Raw genomic sequence first — 22,613 nt, 5'->3', positions numbered from 1 at the left:
AGAACTCTGTGTGGCATTGACCTGGTCTCTAATCTGAGCTGCTGTTAACCTGCGATTTCTGAGGCTGGTGACTCGGATGAACTTATCCTCTGCAGCAGAGGTGACTCTTGGTCTTCCTTTCCTGGGGCGGTCCGCATGTGAGCCAGTTTCTTTGTAGCGTTTGATGGTTTTTGTGACTGCACTTGGGGACACTTTCAAAGTTATCCCAATTTTTCGGACTGACTGACCTTTATTTCTTAAAGTAATGATGGCCACTCGTTTTTCTTTACTTAGCTGCTTTTTTCTTGCCATAATACAAATTCTAACAGTCTATTCAGTAGGACTATCAGCTGTGTATCCACCTGACTTCTCCACAACGTAACTGATGGTCCCAACCCCATTTCTAAGGCAAGAAATCCCACTTATTAAACCTGACAGGGCAAACCTGTGAAGTGAAAACCATTTCAGGTGACTACCTCTTGAAGCTCATCAAGAGATTGCCAAGAGGGTGCAAAGCAATAATCAAAGCAAAAGGTGGCTACTTTGAAGAACCTAGAATATGACATATTTTAAGCGGTTTCAAATTTTTTTGTTATGTATATAATTCCACGTGTTAATTCATAGTTTTGGTGCCTTCAGTGTGAATCTACAATTTTCATAGTCATGAAAATAAAGAAAACTCTTTGAATGGGAAGGTGTGTCCAAACTTTTGTCCTGTACTGTATATATAAAAAATTTACCGCATGACTTTACGTCATGATCACGCGGCACGGTTTCGAAGACTTGTTACGCCCTCCCTGGGAGTACGTAAGGTCATCTTGGCACAGCCCCTGCCAAACGGGCACAGGGAGTGAGAGAGGGTGGCCCATGCTACCACCAGCATGGCACAACACTTGCTCACAACCCTGACAGGCTAAGAGAGCCCTTCCTTTCACTGGCCCAGTGAGACAGAGCCTCGCTAGCCCAGTAGACTGCCACCAGTTCCTCGTTGGATATAAGCCTGGTCCATTAACATTGTTATATTGGTTTAGAAACCAACCCAGGTAGCATGTAATGTAATACTGTGACAAGGACGTGTGGATTCGTGGATCGAGACAACAGAACAGCACAAGAATAAATTATATATTTAATTGCCTTAAAGGGGTTGTCTCACTTCAGCAAATTAAATTTATCATGTAGAGACAGTTAATACAAAGCATTTACTAATATATTGTTATTGTCCATATTGCTTCCTTTGGTGGCTAAACTCATTCTTCCATCACATTATATATGTCTTGTTTCCATGGTTACGACCACCCTACAATCCAGCATTGGTTGCCATGCTTGCACACTAAAGAAAAAAGCACTGGCTTTTCTGGTGGCCAGGACCATAGGAATGCACATAGGTCGACAGTATTTCCTATAGTGTGCAAACATGGCCACCAATTCTGGATTGAATGGTGGTCGTAACCATGGAAATGAGAAATATATAATGTGATGGAAAATTTAGTCTAGCCAGCAAAGGAAGCAATACGGATAATAATAATAATACTTTAGTAAGTGCCTTGTATTAACTTTCTCTACATGATAAAGGCCATTTCTGAAGTGAGACAACCCCTTTAAGGGCGCACTAGACATAACACTATCTACACAGATTATATACAATGGTCAGCTATGAAAATACAGGTGATGATACAGTGAGAGTTAACAGATAAAAGTCAGCTACCAGATACATATGTGGTAAATTAAAGTTGTAATCTTGTAGAATTCTTGGATGATATAATCCTTAGCTGTAGTCACATGGGAGGCAGTGAGGACAGAGAGTTTCTAGGTCTCTCCAAACATGACACCTCGTGACCTCCCTTCAGAGAAAGACAATCACCTCTGTCCTGCACGGGCACTTAAACTTTAGGAGGTCACCTTCCCCCATCCCTGGGAGGATCACACTCGCCCGCCTTTTTGGCTTGGCAGCCAGAGATCCAAAAACCCATTATGGATCCTAGCTCCTCACTGGAAGGAGTTCTCCGTATCTCCCCTTCCCTATGTCCCACAGGCAAAAGTCTGTCTCGGTCTCTGGGTCTCAAAGACATGAACGGTGTATTTATGAGATGTATGGGCAGTTCATAATTTTTTATGAACTCCCGGTTCCATGATGTCTGGGGAGTTTCTTTATAGTTGTTGACCAACTCAGCCCCCATCAGTGGAGCTGAGCTGCCAGCTTGTCTGAGCCGATTGTGACATGTAACCACAGGGTCTGCTTTGGAGCACGGCCACCTTTGGAGCCTGTTTCCTCTGCCAATTCCCTTCACCTGAGCAAATGGGTAAGCATTAAATCCTAACTCCACACACATATATATATATATATATATATATATATATATATATTCAAAAGCTTTACCAGAAATATATTTCCATTCACTTAGTTTTATTTTAAATATCTATCAATTGAAGAATAAAGTCATCTGAATCAAAAGGTAGGCAATCGTTATTTCCTGCAGACAGTGAGACAAGCAAATAACACACGATACAATGTTGTCACGCTCTTCTAAGCAGCTGTCTGATTATACTAGGAGTCCAGGCTTTATATAAGGTTCCTTATGTAAGCAATAAAGAAATAAGCTATATAATAATAATCACTATAACTAGGCAGGTTAGTCGATACTTTGCATAGAACATGTAACAGGTTATTTCTATAGAATATGGCAGGATGTTCTATAAACTGCTGACCCAGATGTTCTCTGCAGTTGTGCTTTATTACCCAAGTCAACAGTCTTTACAAAAATCACTGTTAACCCTTAAAATGATATGAATTTCTAAAACTTTTCCAAATATGGTGTAGTGGATGAATCCGGTTATGTCAGAGTTGCTTCAACTGAAGAGATTGGTCACCACCTCTGTCTAAGACACAGGATGGATCTGTAGAGTTCTGGTGCCAGAGTTACTGTAGACCAACTGATTGCTGGGGATGCCAGCTGTCAAACCCCCCACCAATATGATACTTATGGCCTATCCTGACAACAGGCCATCGAGAGCACATTACTGGAAAACCCCTTTAATGACATACACATTATAGTCATTTAGAGCATGGGGCATCATGTCAAACTCCAGCTGCTTATTCTTTAAATATGCAAATTGACAATAGTTAAAATTGCATCCCCGTTTTGGTCATATTAATAGTTTTTTTTGTTTCATGTGAAAAGGCCGACTACGCTGACGGTTTCAGCAGGTGTAGACTAATTTTCAATTTTTTTCTCACTTGTATTTTATGATATATTTTAATAGTTTTAAAATATATTTTGGCCAGTGGGACATTTACATATTTTTTTTTTTTTTTGCAGATTTTCTTTTTAACTGAGGCATGCAAATGTGGCAAGTGAAGCTTGTGCAGCATAACTGCCCTGCCTAGCAAGATAGAAACCACTATGTGCACAGAACAAGCAATCACCGACAGAATATATTAAGGGGCAGCGTCCAAAACCATCCATGAGAACAAACAAACCCCCCCCCCCCCCCCCCCAATGCCAGAAGCCTGACTAATAAAACTGGGGAACTAGAATTAGTGATGTGTGAGGAGGACTATGATATAGTGAGAATAACTGAGACATGGCTGGATGATAGCTATGACTGGGCGGTTAATGTACAGGGTTACAGTCTGTTTAGAAAGAATCGCCAAAACTGGAGAGGGGGAGGGGTCTGCCTGTATGTAAAGTCCTGTCTAAAGCCCACAGTCCGAGAAGATATAAGTGAGGGACATGAACATGTGGAGTCACTGTGGGTAGAAATACATGGAAAAAAAAAAAAACTATAATAAAAAAAAATAATAATAGGAATTTTCACACAAAAGTCCACAGAAAATCTACTACTAAACGAGATAGACGAGGCGGCAAATCATAATGAGGTGGTTATTATGGGGGAATTCAATTACCCAGATACAGACTGGGAAACTGAAACATGTACATCTCATAAAAGGAAACAGGTTATTGGCAATAACCAAAGACAATTACCTTTCTCAACTGGTTCAGGGCCCGACTAGAGGGACGGACATACTGGACTTAGTATTAACCAATAGATCTGACAGAACAGATGTGCAGGTTGGGGTACACCTAAATAGTGACCATAAAGTAATAACCTTCCAATTGTCATTCAAAAGACTGTTTCTTCAGGGAGGAACAAAAATACCAAACTTCAAAAAAGTTACATTTAGCCAACAAAGAGAGGCCATAGGCCTAACTAACTAGGACAAAGTCCTCAACAATAAAAATACAGCCACAAAATAGGATATTTTTTTTAAAAATCCTAAAATCTAATTGTGAAAGGTACATACCTTATAGGAATAAAAGGTTAAGGAACAAGAAAAAAAAAAAAATTGTTCAAAAATTTTAATGTAAAGAAAGCAATAAATGACAAAAAGATAGCATTTAAATCACTAAAACAGGAGGGTCCGCACGTACTTGTATAGAAAGGACCGGCACTCGCTCTGGTAGTGATTTTTACATCATTTTAATGGTCACATACAAATGGTAAGTGACGCGTTTCGGCTACTATGAGCCTTTGTCAAACAAATGTTTGACAAAGGCTCATAGTAGCCGAAACGCGTCACTTACCATTTGTATGTGACCATTAAAATTACTTGAAAACCACTACCAGAGCGAGTGCCGGTCCTTTCTATACAAGTACGTGCGGATCTTCCCTGGACACGCGCACCGCATCACTGAAAGCGGAGTGCCGCCTGTATCTTCTTTGGATCTAAAACAGGAGGGTAGCGCGGAAGCATTAACAAACTACAAGGGAAAAAATTGAATATGTAAAAAGACAAATTAAAGCAGCCAAACAAGAGACAGACAGATTCATTGCCAAAGAGAGTAAAGCTAACCCAAAAATTTTCTTCCATTATATAAATGGCAAAAAAGTATAAATCTGAAGGTGTCAGCCCTTTAAAGAGTAATGAGGGGGGAGTTGCAGAGAGCGATGAGGAAAAAGCAAAGCTATTAAATATTTTCTTCTCCACTGTATTCACTGAAGAAAATAAACTGTTAGATAAAATGCAGAATGTTAAAGTAAATTCTCCATTAAAAAGGCCCTGTCTGACCCACGAAGAAGTACAGCGGCGTCTTAAAAAGAAAGGCTCAGTATTGGAGCCGAAACGTTGTACCGCAAGGTTGATTAAAGAATAATTTTACTTTTTTCAAGACCGGAGTGCCGTCCTTTTTCTGGATCCATTGATTGGGGTAAGAGGACGATTCCCCTGGAACGTGCACCCATTTTTTCCATTTGCAGTCAGTGCCGCCATTTTTCGTATTTATACATACATACATATATATATATATATATATATCTATATATATATATATATATATATATATATATACACACATACATATATATATATATATATATATATATATATACACACACACACACACACACACTTTAGTTTCACTTTTAACTGGATCTGTCTTTTGATTATCAATAATCATTCAATACAGGAGACTATGTTTGTTTAGGGAGCTCTCACAGTGATCCCAATCATCGCTCCCATCCCTCAGCTACCTCTGGTAACTGAAAGCAAGGCGCTGTTTTATCTCCCTATAAAAAGGAGTATGAAGGAATGAAGCCAGTTAGTGACCACCATAAAAACACATAAGGGAGGTCACAAACGGGTTAAGCATGAAGATGGCTTCTCTCATATGTGGGTTTTTTGATGTTACTACGAGATGATTTATGGTTGAAATACATATCACATTCTGAACATGAAAATCGCTTCTATCCTGTGTGAATTCTCTGATGTTTAACAAGATATGATTTACGGTTAAAACATTTTCCACATTCTGAACATGAAAATGGCTTCTCCCCTGTGTGAATTCTCTGATGTTCAACAAGATGTGATTTATGGCTAAAACATTTCCCACATTCTGAACATGAAAATGGCTTCTCTCCTGTGTGAATTCTCTGATGTATAACAAGATCTGATTTATTGTAAAAACATTTCCCACATTCTGAACATGAAAATGGCTTCTCTCCTGTGTGAATTCTCTGATGTTTAGCAATAGCCGATTTATGGTTAAAGCATTTCCCACACTCTAAACATGAAAATGGCTTCTCCCCTGTGTGAATTATCTTATGTACAACAAGATGTGATTTATGGTTAAAACATTTCCCACATTCTAAACAGGAAAATGGCTTCTCCCCTGTGTGAATTTTCTGATGTATAACAACATCTGATTTACTCTTAAAACATTTCCCACATTCTGAACATGAAAATGGCTTCTCTCCTGTGTGAATTCTCTGATGTATAACAAGATGTGATTTATGGTTAAAACATTTCCCACATTCTGAACATGAAAATGGCTTCTCTCCTGTGTGCATTCTCTGATGTTTAGCAATAGCCGATTTATCGTTAAAACGTTTCCCACATTCTGAACATGAAAATGGCTTCTCCCCTGTGTGAATTCTCTGATGTACAACAAGATGTGATTTATGGTTAAAACATTTCCCACATTCTGAACAGGAAAATGGCTTCCCTCTTATGTAAGCCGTTTGATGTTTAACACCTTTTCTGTGACTTTTATTCTGTGTTTCAGTCTGTGATGAATCAGAAGATTGGACTTGTTTAAAAGGATCAAATGATGCATTGTTGCCGTGATTGGATGAGGGTATATCTTGGATATTGGCATGCTCTTCAAATGTAACTTGTGTGATACCACAATCCTCTACTTTAAAATCTAAAGATATCAGATGTTTCTCTGAGTTCCTGGTACATTCATCTGCCAAAAATAAAACACATTTTATTATTGATGAATAATATACCATAAAATTGCATTGAAATTTTATAACTTTTCTATATAAAAAAATCCACATAAAGAACAAGACATGGCATAAAATTAAAGTCTGAATTGATTAAAACTGTGGTGGCCAAACAGACCCCAATCTATTAGTAGACCAAGGACCATAACTAGGCCAGGTTGGCTTCCACTTTGATCAACTTCCATGCAACCCCCACCCAATCAGTCATTTATAAAATAAAACATTTCCTACCGCTGAATGCCCCCTTAGTGCACTAACAGGGTTGCATAGCATTGTATTGATTTATGATGCTATGTAACCCTTACAGTTCTGGAATGTATTGGATAACACTGGCAGCATCATGACCGTGCTATCCAATATATTCCAGAACTGTAAGGCCCCTTTGACACAGGCGAGTATTCCGCGCGGATGCGATGCGCAAGTGCACCCGCCCATCCATGCAATCCCGACCCATTCATTTCTATGGGGCTGTTCACATGAGCGGTGATTTTCACGCATCACTTGTGTGTTGCGGGAAAATCGCAGCGCGCTCTATATTCTGCGGGGTTGCTTGAAAATCGCAAGCATCCGCAAGCAAGTGCGGATGTGGTGCGATTTTCACGCACGGTTGATAGGAGACTATCGGGATAGAGACCCAATCATTATTATTTTCCCTTATAACATGGTTATAAGGGAAAATAATAGCATTCTGAATACAGAATGCATAGTAAAATAGCGCTGGAGGGGTTAAAAAAAATATAAAAATAATTTAACTTACCTTAATCCACTTGATCATGCAGCCGGCATCTCCTTCTGTCTTCCTCGTAGCTGTGTGCAGCAACAGGACCTGTGGTGACATCACTCCAGTCATCACATGATCCATCACATGATCTTTTACCATGGTGATGGATCATGTGATGACCGCAGTGACGTCACCACAGGTCCTGTTCCTGCAATGAATGCTCACCACAGGTCCTGTTCAGCAAAGAAGGAGACAGACGAGAAGCCGGGCTGCGCGATCAAGTGGACTAAGGCGAGTTAAATTACGATTATTTTTTTTTTAACCCCTCCAGCGCTATTGTACTATGCATTCTGTATTCTGTAATGCTATTATTTTCCCTTATAACCATGTTATAAGGGAAAATAATACAATCTACAGAACACCGATCCCAAAATGGTGCGATTTTTCTCACGCGAGTGCAAAACGCATTACAATGTTTTGCACTCGCGCTGAAAAATCGTGCGTGTTCCCGCAACGCACCCGCACATTTTCATGCAACGCACGTCTGAAAGTGGCCTAAGGGTTACAAGGTTCACAGGCAGGTAGGAAATATCTGGTGTTCAGTGGTGAGAATTTTTTGTATGAGCTCTTAAGGCTACATTCACACGTAAAAAAAAAAAAAAAAAGTCATAAAAACGGACACAATTTTTCAAGGCCATTTTTCAACCACTTTTTGCATCCCTTTCTTAGTCTTCTGGACGTTTTGCATTCATTTTTAAAAGCCATTATTTGAGAATGATTTAGATGATTTTTATTAGCTTTTTTTAAAATTAAATTACCAATCCCTGCAGTATACATAATGTCCCCCATAGTGGCCCCAGTTAGTAATAATGTTCCCCAGAGTGGCCACCCATCAGTAATAATTATTCATCCACTTGCACATGTAGAGAAAAGTCGCTCTTCATTTGGTGCTAAAGGACCTGCACTCTCAGTAGGATGATGTCAACATGCACTCCTAAGCACTAATGCTGGAAGAGCATGGTGATGTCATCACGTTGGTAGCACAGGTCCTTCAGCACCAAGAGAGACTGCCTTGTGTGTGCAAGCAGATAAGGCCATTTATTTTTATTTTAACCCCTAAAAGGCCATTTTCCACTAGTGTACCCATAATAACCGGCCATTACATGGATGCACTCCTGTCTAAATGGCCATTAAAAATAGTCCCATTGATTTACATGGGGTCCATCTGGCATGACATGTCCAATTTTTCACAACCACTATTCACTCGCCCTAAAAAAAAATGGCCACGTGAATAGCGCCATTAACTTCAATTCATTCTAAGAACTGCTGTGTGCCGTTTTTCACTGTTGTGTGAATGTAGCCTTATCCTGCAGCCTTTCCCGATTACACAACTACATAAAGCGCCAAAGAATAATCCTGTGACCCGAACATCATCGCTGCAGCTAGGACACTGCACACCGAGGTCTCTCCAAATCTCAGTCCTGTCACTCTCAAATAAACACTGCATGGCCCACACCATATTATCTTCATTTTTTCACGCATTTATATTAAAGGAGTTGTCTCATCTGAGACAATGGGGGAAATTCGCTAGGATATACCCCTATTATCTGGTAGGTGCAGTCCCAGCACTGTGAACCACACCTATCTCCTAAAAGGAACCTCAAAAGTAGTGGAGGGTGCAGTGTGCATGCGCAGCACCGGCTCGGCATTGGCTTGGCTATTTCAGTCAGGCCCTGGAAACAGTGGCCATTCATGCACAGTGCACTCCCATTCACTACTATCGGGAGAGCGCTTGGTGGTGGCCGGACCAGAGTCCTCCAGCCACCACTTTGGCCTTCTCCGTGTCATATCCTAGTAGTATGCCCCCATTGTCTCAGATGAGACAACTCCTTTAAGTGCTTACAACTCATATATACTGTACACACCATCAAAAAAGAATATGAAAAGTATATCCCTAGAGAGGAACCAATTTCTTGAAATACATTTCAGGTGTAATTCTGAAGAATCAATCAGAAGAGGAAACAAAGAATTTTTTAAATCAGATAATTTTTTATATTGATTTCAAAAGAGAGTACAACACAAATGTACATACCGTAATACATTATACAATAAAATTGATTTGCAACAATAATTAAGATTCAACATGAGTCTTATTGTATCTTAGTTGTTAACTGTCATGTATACTTCTTATTTAAACTCTTAACTACCCCATTTCTCCGTCCCCCCCCCCCCCCCGCCCCGACCGCCCAACTCTTCATTCCAGGATCAGCTGCTTCTTCTACCTGAGATAGCACCCATGCACATTTGTTTCTCAAATTTGCTGGTACAGCCCCTTTTCTGGAAAACGGCCTTTTCATATACAATCATAGTGTTGACTTTGCACCTAAACTCAAAGATGACACAGGCGCCGCCTATAATATATCAGCCCATTGCTCTTTCGTGAGTTCACCCACATCTGTCTCCCATTTATGCATTCTAGTCAGTGGGTGAGATTCTAGGTATTTATCTAGTATCAATCGATATGTTAGAGATATCATCCCCTTCTGTCCCCTCCCGAAACAATCAGATGCAACGCTGCTTCTCTTTGTGCCATTACGCTACCATTCTCAATCATCGTATTACGCAATTGCAGATATTGATAAAAGCGCCTGGTGAGGGATGCCATATATTCCTTGAATACTGGTGAAGAATCTGGGCTGCTAGAATCATTATTCACTAGATACAGGAGCTGAAGAGACATTCACTCCACTGAGAGCTATATTGCAAATACAAACTACAAATACATTACTGTGGCTAGTAAAGATCACTCTCTCAGACCAGGGCCGGCAGCTGTTCCATCAGTTTTATACACTGTCTATACTGTCACTGTATATCATTTCATTGTGTAATACTGTTGAGGGGGCCCTAACCAAATCTTTTAGTCCTCCTAGCAGCTGCTTCCCCTATAGCTATGCCCCTAGCAATCAAATAGCAATCCATACAAATCAGTAGAACTATCGATTAAATCTCAGATATATGTCTCAGAGAGATCATAAAGTGCTTAAATAACGGCAGTGTTATATATGAAGAAAAGTTGAAGTTACTAAAGAAGTTATTTGAAGCATTTGCTGTGCTCTTTAAACCTACTGTTTCCATAGAACGGCGCTAGAGGAATTACAGAGTAATAGACAGTCTGGTTAGACTAAAAGTCAGAGATATCAAAATTCTTCTAATGCCACAGTGCAAAAGGCACTTCATAGTGCTACCTCTGTCACTGGAACTATTGCCCTCAGAGGGCGAAGCGATAGTGCTCCTAAACTTGCACGGTAAAGAGCGAATTAGAGCAGCGGCGCGCCAGCATATACCGCCATGAAGCTACTGTTCCCTGAGTGAGCAAGCAAAGACTTCTCAGCGGAGCTACCAAAAAGGCCATAGAATGTGTGCATTAGTCAAACTACAGCCAACTCTTAAAGTGGCAGAATGGCAAAGGCAAGATATTCAGAAAAAAAGCGCCAAATCTCCTGCGATCCCTAGAGAGAGACAGACGCATGGTGGGAGGCCAAAGTCCAGAGCTAGAAGAGTGTCTGCAATGCTATCCATGGAGAGACCACATACTGCAGTCAACTAGTTTCCTGCCACTAGACCCAAAATCTGCAGCAGCGTATCCAAGCCAGCGCATCGCAAGTCATCACAGAGCATCACAAGTCATCACAGAGCATCGCAAGTCTCCACAGAGCATTGCATCACATCAAGAAAAGACAAGTATCCTGTAAGACATTTGTTCCAGCAACCTTCAGATTGCAGTATCCTGCTCTTCAGAATAAGGTCAGAGCTTTCCTTTTATTACTTATCATTGCATATAGGCTTTGGCATAAAGAGACATTTTAGTGTTCAGATAAAGACATTAAAGTAAAACAAAAGGACAGTTTGTATTACATGGACTCTATTGCATCTAAAGTGAAAGTCATTTATTGCCTGCATTTATCTCTGTTGTTTTTAAAGTGACAGTCATTTTTTTCTGCATTTGTCAGCATTGCATTTAAAGTGAAAGAACTCTTAATATTCATATTGATTGTTAGTATTGCATTTGAAGTAAAATATCTGAGCCTAGTATTACCATGCCACTGTTAGAGGATACAAAGATAGATAGAGTAGAAGTTGAAGAGCAAGGGAACCTCTCTGAGGTAGAAGAGTCTGATGCAGCATTAGTCTTGCCTCAAACAAATATAGCCTAAGCAGATGAACTAAGACGTTCATCACGTGCCAGAAAACCGACCTCAAAGATGCTGGAAAATTTGGAGCAAGAGGCAGCATTAAAAGGAGAAAAAGTTTGCCCGGATGTATGATAGGTGGAATCATAAATTAAAGACATTCGTAGAAGGGCACAGACGGCATGACGTGATGATGTAGATGTGACGTAACGCTCAGGAGAGTGTTACAACTATTGTCCCAACAGGACAAGAGAACAGTCCTCGCTAGACTTCCCATACCGGAACCCACTGTATTTTCAGGAGACGTACTGAAGTTCATAGAGTGGAAGGCAAGTTTTATAATGACCATTGAGCATCATTGCTTCAGTCCAATCGACAAGTTATTCTACCTTCAGAGATATGTTGGTGGGGAAGCAAAGAAAGTTCTTGAAGGTAACTTCTATAGAAAAGACGAAGAAGCCTACAAGCAAGCTTGGGAAAAATGTAATGCAAGATATGGTCATCATTTCTTAGTATAAAGAGCTTTTAGAGAGAAATTGAATAACTGGCCTAAAATAGGTCCTAAATAATACTTCAGACTCCAAGAGTATGGTGACTTCCTGCAAGCATGCAGCAATGCCATCCCACACGTTCAAGGACTGGAAGTACTGAAGGACTATCTAGAAAACCACAGGATGCTAACTAAGCTACCTGAAGAATTGGCTTCTAGATGGAATCACTATGTGACTAAACAGTTAGATCTAGGCAAGAACTTCCCACGTTTTAAAGAGTTCTGAGTTTGTCAATAAGGAAGCACGGATAGCATATAATGCAGTAAGATCATCATACGTCTTAAAATCCTTAAAATAAAGGCCTGCAAGAGAGATAAGACGTGCAAGAGCAACTAGCTTTGCAACCAACACAGCAGCTAAAAAGGTCCAGATACCTACGAGAGCAAGTTCAAAGTCACTACTGGGATCAGTAGAGAGACAGAACTGACAAATCTTCAGACTGCCTTCAAGTGTATGTTCTGTGGAGAGAACCACTCCATACATAAGTGTCAACAATTGAAGGAGAAGTCCCCAGAAGAAAAAGAAAATGTGTGCTGGATAACCTACTGTGTTTCGGATGCCTAAGAAAAGGTCATGTTACTAAGTAGTGTAAGAAAAAGGCCACATGCAGCATTTGCAAATGATGCCATTCTACACCACTACATGATGAACGTCCAAAGAAAGATCAATCCTCAATACTTAAAGATACTGAGGAAAGAAATAAAGTATCGGTATTCTTTTGCAGAGTGAGGGAAGGAGAAAGCAATGGCACATCAATGGTTGTACCAGTTTGCATTTCAAATCCTAAAAGGAGGAACAAGAAGGTTTACGCCTATGCGCTACTGGATGCCCAGAGTGACGTCACCTTCATTGATCAAGAAATCTGCAAAAAATAACAAATGGCTACAGAACCAGTGAAGCTCAAACTCACCACAATGACAGGGAGAGACACATTAGTGAACAGTCAAAGAGTCAAAGGACCGACAGCTAGAAGACTTTAACCTCAAAGAAGGACATGCAGAGAAAGTTAATAATCAGCCTAAAGAGGGAGAAGTGTGGTACATCCCACATCAAGGTGTCTACCACTCAAAGAAACCAGATAAGATTAGAGTAGTATTTGATTGCTCAGCAAAGTACTGGAGTCCTTTGAGTCATCAATCAACAGGACGACAAGGGAAACATACATTCTACAGGCAACCTCGGCATGGGGGGGGGGGGGGGTTATTCTGGCGTCATGTGTCTTGAGCTTTATCTTGCACCACCCCCCCTGGTGAAGTGAGTAAAAACAAGACTGTGTTATATTATAATCTGCAAAATAATACAGTAAATATACTTACCTTGATGATCAGGGTTTTTATGTAAGAATACAATTATATATTTTTAATTTCCTATTTGGCTTTACACCATTTGGTTTTATTTATCTCTGGGGAGGCACTCCAAGCCTCTATTAGTGGTATCATTTTTTCTTCAATACTTGGCACTCCACCAACCCTTCTTCATCTCCTTTTTCGTGAATCTACTAAAAGGACCAGATCTTACAAACACTCTGCCTGGAGTACTCTGTAGATTCAGAAAGTCATGTGCAACGTTGAAAAGATGTTCCACCAGTTTAATTTGAAGAATGAAGATAGAGACTTGCTGAGGTTTCTATGGTGGGAGGATGGAGATACAGATACAGACCCATCAGAATACAGAATAAAAGGTACACCTGTTTGGAGCAGCATCATCTCCAGGTTGCGCCAATTATGGTATGAAGTACCTGCCTAATCAGAATGAAAAGGATTGCCCATCAGCAGCAAATTTTCTGAAGAAAAACTTTTATGTAGATGATGGTCTCATCAATCTAGAGTCTAGAGAATCTGCAATCAAACTAGTGAAAGAAAGCCAAGAGTTATGTGCAAGAGGAAACCTGAGCCTTCACAAATTCATCTCAAACAACAGAGAGGTACAGGAATCCATCAGAGACTCTGAACGTGCAGCAACAATGAAGAATGTAGGTCTCAATTATGATCATCTTCTAGTTCAGAATGTACAGTCGTGGCCAAAAGTTTTGAGAATGACACAAATATTAGTTTTCACAAAGTTTGCTGCTAAACTGCTTTTAGATCTTTGTTTCAGTTGTTTCTGTGATGTAGTGAAATATAATTACACACACTTCATACATTGTAAAGGCTTTTATCGACAATTACATGACATTTATGCAAAGAGTCAGTATTTGCAGTGTTGGCCCTTCTTTTTCAGGATCTCTGCAATTCGACTGGGCATGCTCTCAATCAACTTCTGGGCCAATTCCTGACTGATAGCAACCCATTCTTTCATAATCTGAATTAGTGGGTTTTTAATGGTCAGAATTACTGGGTTTTTGTTTGTCCACCCGCCTCTTGAGGATTGACCACAAGTTCTCAATGGGATTAAGATCTGGGGAGTTTCCAGGCCATGTACCCAAAATGTCAACGTTTTGGTCCCCGAGCCACTTAGTTATCACTTTTGCCTTATGGCACGGTGCTCCATCATGCTGGAAAATGCATTGTTCTTCACCAAACTGTTGTTGGATTGTTGGAAGAAGTTGCTGTTGGAGGGTGTTTTGGTACAATTCTTTATTCATGGCTGTGTTTTTGGGCAAAATTGTGAGTGAGCCCACTCCCTTGGATGAGAAGCAACCCCACACATGAATGGTCTCAGGATGCTTTACTGTTGGCATGACACAGGACTGATGGTAGCGCTCACCTTTTCTTCTCCGGACAAGCCTTTTTCCAGATGCCCCAAACAATCAGAAAGAGGCTTCATCGGAGAATATGACTTTGCCCCGGTCCTCAGCAGTCCATTCACCATACTTTCTGCAGAAGATCAATCTGTCCCTGATGTTTTTTTTGGAGAGAAGTGGCTTCTTTGCTGCCCTGCTTGACACCAGGCCATCTTCCAAAAGTCTTTGCCTCACTGTGCATGCAGATGCGCTCACACCTGCCTGCTGCCATTACTGAGCAAGCTCTGCACTGGTGGCACTCCGATCCCGCAGCTGAATCCTCTTTAGGAGACGATCCTGGCGCTTGCTGGACTTTCTTGGACATCATGAAGTCGTCTTAACAAGAATTGAACTTCTATCCTTGAAGTTCTTGATGATCCCATAAATTGTTTAATGAAGTGCAATCTTAGTAGCCACAATATCCTTGCCTCTGAAGCCATTTTTATGCAACGCAATGATGGCTGCACGGGTTTCTTTGCAGGTCACCATGGTTAACAATGGAAGAACAATGATTTCAAGCATCACCCTCCTTTTAACATGTCAAGTCTGCAATTTTAACCCAATCAGCCTGACATAATGATCTCCAGCCTTGTGCTCGTCAACATTCTCACCTGAGTTAACAAGACGATTACTGAAATGATCTCAGCAGTTCCTTTAATGACAGCAATGAAATGCAGTGGAAAGGATTTTTTGGGATTAAGTAAATTTTTATGGCAAAGAAGGACTATGCAATTCATCTGATCACTCTTCATAACATTCTGGAGTATATGCAAATTGCTATTATAAAAACTTAAGCAGCAACTTTTCCAATTTCCAATATTTATCTAATTCTCAAAACTTTTGGCCACAACTGTACTTGGATTGGGATCACAACTTCAGTGGAGTAGACGTTTTCCTTTTTTGTCAAGTTTTGGGTCTCCTATTTCGAACTACACTCTTACTCGTTTGTCTTCATCCTTTTGAACTTCTAGAATCACAGAGAAATTATCGCTTTACGCCGATGATATGTTGGTATTTTTTGGAGATACGGAGAAATCACTAGATACACTTTTAGAAGTGGTAGATGAATATGGGTGGTATTCAGGACTTAAAATTAATTGGGCCAAATCCGTGTAGTATTTGGTGGACGACACCGAGAATATGAGAGTATCGGCAAGGTCAAAACTCTTAGTGGTTGATAAGTTCAAGTATTTGGGAGTCATAGTGCATAAAGAGCCTAAACAGTTCACCTCTCTCAATCTGCTTCCGACTATGGAATATATTATGCAAAAATTGAGGGCTTGGGTAGCCCTTCCTCTTTCCCTGGTGGGGCGGATAAATATCTTCAAAATGGCATTGTTACCAAAACTACTATATATGTATAGGGCGGCACCGGAGCTTTTAAAGAAATCCCATTTTGAGGCAATTGATAAATTACTGACTCCTTTCCTTTGGCCCAATACACAGCCCAGAATTGCCAGAGATACGCTGAAAGCATCTTATGTTAGGGGTGGTTTGGCTCTCCCTGATATACACAAGTACTACCAGGCAGTGCAGCTGACATATGCCAGTTAGTGGATCAGGGCAGACGCCAATAATCCAGAGACTGTTCTGGAGGCTGCATTGTTGGGATCCTATGAAGCTTTAACAAACTTTATATATAGGGGGGGGTAAATATCCGGTTAGATGTTTTACTTCTAATATGTTGGCGGTATTGACCATTTGGAGGAAAACAGTACGGGTGAACAAGAATAGGGAAGACAGAGAGAAGTTGCCCCCGGTGACGCCGTTGTGGCGTAATCAAGGACTACAGGAATTGTATAAGCTGCAGGAGTTTGAGTTCTGGCCGCGACATGGGGTGAAGAACGTTAGCCAATTATACGTAGAGGGAGGCTTCAAGACATTTAGAGACTTCAGGGAAGAATTTCAGATCCCCAAATCTAGTTTGTTTAGATACTTCCAACTTAGACATGCATGTACTAAACTATTTGGTAAGGATCCCATTAAGCTAGAATATAATTCCATTGAAAAGGTTGCTAGATTGAGAGAGTTGTGTAAACCAGTATCTTCCTTCTATGTGGAATTGATGTCGCAGGCCTCATCCCCCTTATCTAAATCTTTGGCAAGGTGGAAAGTGGATATTCCGCAATTGGAGGATAAGCACGAGAAAGAACTAGTGCACACTTGGAGGCACTCGGTAATCAGTGCAAGGGACCAATTAATACAGGCTAAATGGCTGAATCGCACATACCTGACTCCAGTAAGATTACATTGTATGCGTAAATTGGATACTCCTCAATGCTCAAGATGTGGCGCAGAAAGGGGAACCTTGATTCACATGATATGGAGCTGCCCAGTGATAGCACAGTTTTGTTCGGGAATTCACAAATTTCTTAATGAGAAATTAGGGTTGCCAGCAGTATGCTCCCCAGAGAATAGCTTATTGGCACTAGTGAATGATCTGATCCAGACTAAGCATGCTAGGATACTGTATAGACTCTTGATGTTCTACGCCAGGAAGGTCATTTTACTGAATTGGAAACCTCCGTCAGTACAAAAGTGAATCCAAATTATAGATGCGATTTTGCCGATGTATAAACTAACATTTCTGGCGAGAGGCAATACAGAGAAATTTGAGAAAATTTGGGGACTCTGGCTACAAGCGAGGCCAGCGCCTGAATTAGCATGAGTGAATATATTACCTACAGGAAAGGAGAAAGTGGAGTGCAGTGGGCTTATTATTATTTATATGAACAGAGGAGTGCAGTCTTATGTTATAAGGATGAGTCTCCTCCGTACTCTTATATAGGTGGTGATGCATATGAGTGGTTTGGCCGACAAATCTTTCCTTCCCTGGGGGGAAGCTGCAGCGCTGTGGTGGGTGTGATTGTGAGCGTGAAAGTGGTCTTAACTCTGGAGCTTCGGATACAAAACAGTATAATGTGGGGTGATGTACTCTGATATTATTCACTGTCATGAAGTAAACTCCTGTAACACTTTAATAATGTACTGTCTATGCAACTCTGATGACACTAGTCTTGAGACCTGCAAGTCTGATGTGTGTTGTTACTCTTAATTTTCGTTGGAAAAAAAAAAAAAAAAAAAAAAAACATTAGGTGTGGCCAAAACAACTGTTTGGAACATTCTAAAAAAAAAAAAAAAAAAAAAAGGAACACACTGGTGAGCTCAGCAACACCCAAAGACCCGGAAGACCACGGTAAACAACTGTGGTGGATGACCGGAGAATTCTTTCCCTGGTGAAGAAAACACTCTTCACAACAGTTGGCCAGATCAAGAACACTCTCCAGGGGGTAGGTGTATGTGTGTCAAAGTCAACAATCAAGAGAAGACTTCACCAGAGTGAATACAGAGGGTTCACCACAAGATGTAAACCATTAATGAGCCTCAAAAACAGGAAGTCCAGATTAGAGAGTTTGCCAAACGACATCTAAAAAAGCCTTCACAGTTCTGGAACAACATTATAAGGACAGATGAAACCAAGATCAACTTGTACCAGAGTGGTGGGAAGAGAAGAGTATGGAGAAGGAAAGGAACTGCTCATGATCCCAAGCATTACCACCTCATCAGTGAAGCATGGTGGTGGTAGTGTCATGGCGTGGGCATGTATGGCTGCCAATGGAACTGGTTGTCTTGTATTAATTGATGATGTGACTGCTGACAAAAGCAGCAGGATGAATTCTGAAGTGTTTCGGGCAATATTATCTGCTCATATTCAGCCAAATGCTTCAGAATTTATTGGACGGCGCTTCACAGTGCAGTTGGACAATGACCCAAAGCATACTGCAAAAGCAACTAAAGAGTTTTTGGAAGGAAAGAAGTGGAATGTTATGCAATGGCCAAGTCAATCACCTGACCTGAATCCGATTGAGCATGCATTTCACTTACTGAACACAAAACTGAAGGGAAAATGCCCCAAGAACAAGCAGGAACTGAAGACATTTGCAGTAGAGGCCTGGCAGAGCATCACCAGGGATGAAACCCAGCATCTTGTGATGTCTATGCGTTCCAGACTTCAGGCTGTAATTGACTGCAAAGGATTTGCAACCAAGTATTAAAAAGGGAAAGTTTGATTTATGATTATTACTCTGTCCCATTACATTTGGTCCCTTTACAAGTAGGAGGCACATATGCAAACTGTTGTAATTTCTACACCGTTCACCTGATATGGATGCAAATACACTCAAATTAAAGCTGACAGTCTGCAGTTAAAGCACACCTTGTTTGTTTCATCTCAAATCCATTGTGGTGGTGTATAGAGCCAAAAATGTTAGAATTGTGTCGATGTCCCAATATTTATGGACCTGACTGTACGTGGACGAGCAGCAAGAATATTTATTTTCCCCTGGGTGCATTTCCCTCCATATATCTGCCTACCAAAGGGAGCTTCCATTCCAGTCCACTCTGCACTTGTCTAGTTCTTCGTAAATTACATTATTAAAATCCCCAACTATCAAGCCTGGAATGTCAGGATATTCCGCCATAAACTCCACCACCATTTTCAGCGGCACTGAGGTGTATGGCGGGGGAATATTGTTACCAGCATCATCTTCATTCCATTAATCGCACAGTGGACACATATTAACCTCCCCTCTACATCCACAAATTCCTGTATACATTTGAAGCGTATATTCTTATTAACAAATATACTCACTCCCCTGGAATATGCGGAAAAGACCGAGTGCACAGAATAGCCAACCCAAGATTTTTGGAGCAATTGCACATTTGATTTGGTCATATGCGTTTCCTGTAGGCAGCAGATGGCTGGCTGGTATCTCAATAAATATCTAAATATGCCATGTCTTCTGTTAGCCTCCGCCATTCCCTGCACATTCCAACTAATCCCTTTAGTCATAGACGCCATTAGATTCTTTCAATTTACAAAAGTGTTTACCAGTTGTCGACATTTTCCCATCCCAAAACTGCAATTTCTTCCATATAAGCATGCAGATACTGGAATGTACCCTCCTGCCCTCCCCTTCCCCTTAGTAAAAACAAAATGTAATCAGATTTTCCAATAGTACTTTCATAACATAGGGCTAACCATAAAAACCTAGCCCAATCTCTACTGCAAACTTCAGTCCCGTACCTAAGTGCGTTAAAAACTCGCACCGGTACGAATATAACGGTACTACTCACGCTCCTGCAATGGGGCGTCCCATCAACGTGACTGGGAATTCCCTTTTAAGTTCACAGTAGGAACTTTAATCTCAACAATGGAATTATACTGAGTTTACTCACTGAGTGAATATTTCAGGTGCCCAAGTTCTGATTTCTGAGCTGCCATTCATTCTTGTCTAGCCACTGTAGTGCAGCATCCGGGTCTTCAAAAAACAGCGCAGATCCTACGGCGACTACCCTCAACTTAGCTGGATACATTATGGAGTATTGTATTTGTAATCTACGGAGTCGTCTTTTTATTTCCACGAAGCAGGCTTTCTTCTGTACTTCAGATGAATAATCCTGGAATATGGAGACATGTACGCCGTTTATCGTGAGCTCCGAGTGGTCCCTGGATCGCTGTGTCTCTATCTTTATAGTGCAACATTTTTGCTAGGATTGGGCGAGGTGGGCGTCAAGAAGGCAACGGTCTTGTAGGGACGCAATGTGAACTCTCCACCACACAAAAGGACGATAGGCCTTTGTCTTTGAACTTTTCAGCTATCCACTTTTCAATAAATTCGGTAGCATTCACGCCCTTCGCTGTTTCTGGCACCCCAACAAGCCTGATATTATTCCGGCATGACCGGTTTTCAAGGTCATCTGTTTAAGCATACAGGTCCTTCTAAAAAAATTAGCATATTGTGATAAAGTTCATTATTTTCTGTAATGTACTGATAAACATTAGACTTTCATATATTTTAGATTCATTACACACCAACTGAAGTAGTTCAAGCCTTTTATTGTTTTAATATTGATGATTTTGGCATACAGCTCATGAAAACCCAAATTTCCTATCTAAAAAAATTAATATATTTACCTCTGACCAACATAAGAAAAGTGTTTTTAATACAAAAAAAAAGTCAACCTTCAAAAAATTATGTTCAGTTATGCACTCAATACTTGGTCGGGAATCCTTTTGCAGAAATGACTGCTTCAATGCGGCGTGGCATGGAGGCAATCAGCCTGTGGCACTGCTGAGGTGTTATGGAGGCCCAGGATGCTTCGATAGCGGCCTTAAGCTCATCCAGAGTGTTGGGTCTTGCGTCTCTCAACTTTCTCTTCCCAATATCCCACAGATTCTCTATGGGGTTCAGGTCAGGAGAGTTGGCAGGCCAATTGAGCACAGTAATACCATGGTCAGTAAACCATTTACCAGTGGTTTTGGCACTGTGAGCAGGTGCCAGGTCGTGCTGAAAAATGAAATCTTCATCTCCATAAAGCTTTTCAGCAGATGGAAGCATGAAGTGCTCCAAAATCTCCTGATAGCTAGCTGCATTGACCCTGCCCTTGATAAAACACAGTGGACCAACACCAGCAGCTGACATGGCACTGCACTGCATTTTGGCATTTCCCTCTTCCCAGTCTTCCTCCAGACTCTGGCACCTTGATTTCCGAATGACATGCAAAATTTGCTTTCATCCGAAAAAAAGTACTTTGGACCACTGAGCAACAGTCCAGTGCTGCTTCTCTGTAGCCCAGGTCAGGCGCTTCTGCCGCTGTTTCTGGTTCAAAAGTGGCTTGACCTGGGGAATGCGGCACCTGTAGCCCATTTCCTGCACACGCCTGTACACGGTGGCTCTGGATGTTTCTACTCCAGACTCAGTCCACTGCTTCCTCAGGTCCCCCAAGGTCTGGAATCAGTCCTTCTCCACAATCTTCCTCAGGGTCCGGTCACCTCTTCTCGTTGTGCAGCGTTTTCTGCCACACTTTTTCCTTCCCACAGACTTCCCACTGAGGTGCCTTAATACAGCACTCTGGGAACAGCCTATTTGTTCAGAAATTTCTTTCTGTGTCTTACCCTCTTGCTTGAGGGTGTCAATGATGGCCTTCTGGACAGCAGTCAGGTCGGCAGTCTTACCCATGATTGCGGTTTTGAGTAATGAACCAGGCTGGGAGTTTTTAAAAGCCTCAGGAATCTTTTGCAGGTGTTTAGAGTTAATTAGTTGATTCAGATGATTAGGTTAATAGCTCGTTTAGAGAACCTTTTCATGATATGCTAATTTTTTTAGATAGGAAATTTGGGTTTTCATGAGCTGTATGCCAAAATCATCAATATTAAAACAATAAAAGGCGTGAACTACTTCAGTTGGTGTGTAATGAATCTAAAATATATGAAAGTCTAATGTTTATCAGTACATTACAGAAAATAATGAGCTTTATCACAATATGCTATTTTTTTTAGAAGGACCTGTATAATGTAGCGATATCTTTGGCGATTACTTTGGCTGCTTTTTGGAGCGGTTTGACTCCATCTTCCATTTCTGACACCCTTCGCTCTACCTCAGTAGTGCGTTCTGCCACTTTGTGCAGATCATGACGTATGATAGAAAGGTCCTCTTTAAGGCTACCAAATTGTATATTCAAACTTTTAAGGGTGTTATTGCAGCTTGCTATAGCAGCCATTACATCTTTCAAAGTGGGTTCTGCTGTCTCCTCCACTTGACCTTGTGCTTTTGATTCTGCACTATATTGCTGCTTATGGGATAGCTGGGACCCCTGCACTGTCT

General features: G+C 40.9%; 1 pseudogene; it reads right to left on the bottom strand.

Moving 5' to 3' along the window:
• LOC122940390 overlaps nt 1-22,613 on the bottom strand; it is a 1,294,760-nt pseudogene that overhangs the window by 787,769 nt on the left and 484,378 nt on the right.

Source organism: Bufo gargarizans, chromosome 6 (assembly GCF_014858855.1).
Source record: "Bufo gargarizans isolate SCDJY-AF-19 chromosome 6, ASM1485885v1, whole genome shotgun sequence".
Classification (NCBI taxonomy): Eukaryota; Metazoa; Chordata; class Amphibia; order Anura; family Bufonidae; genus Bufo; species Bufo gargarizans.
This window is presented reverse-complemented; position numbering and strand designations above follow the sequence as displayed.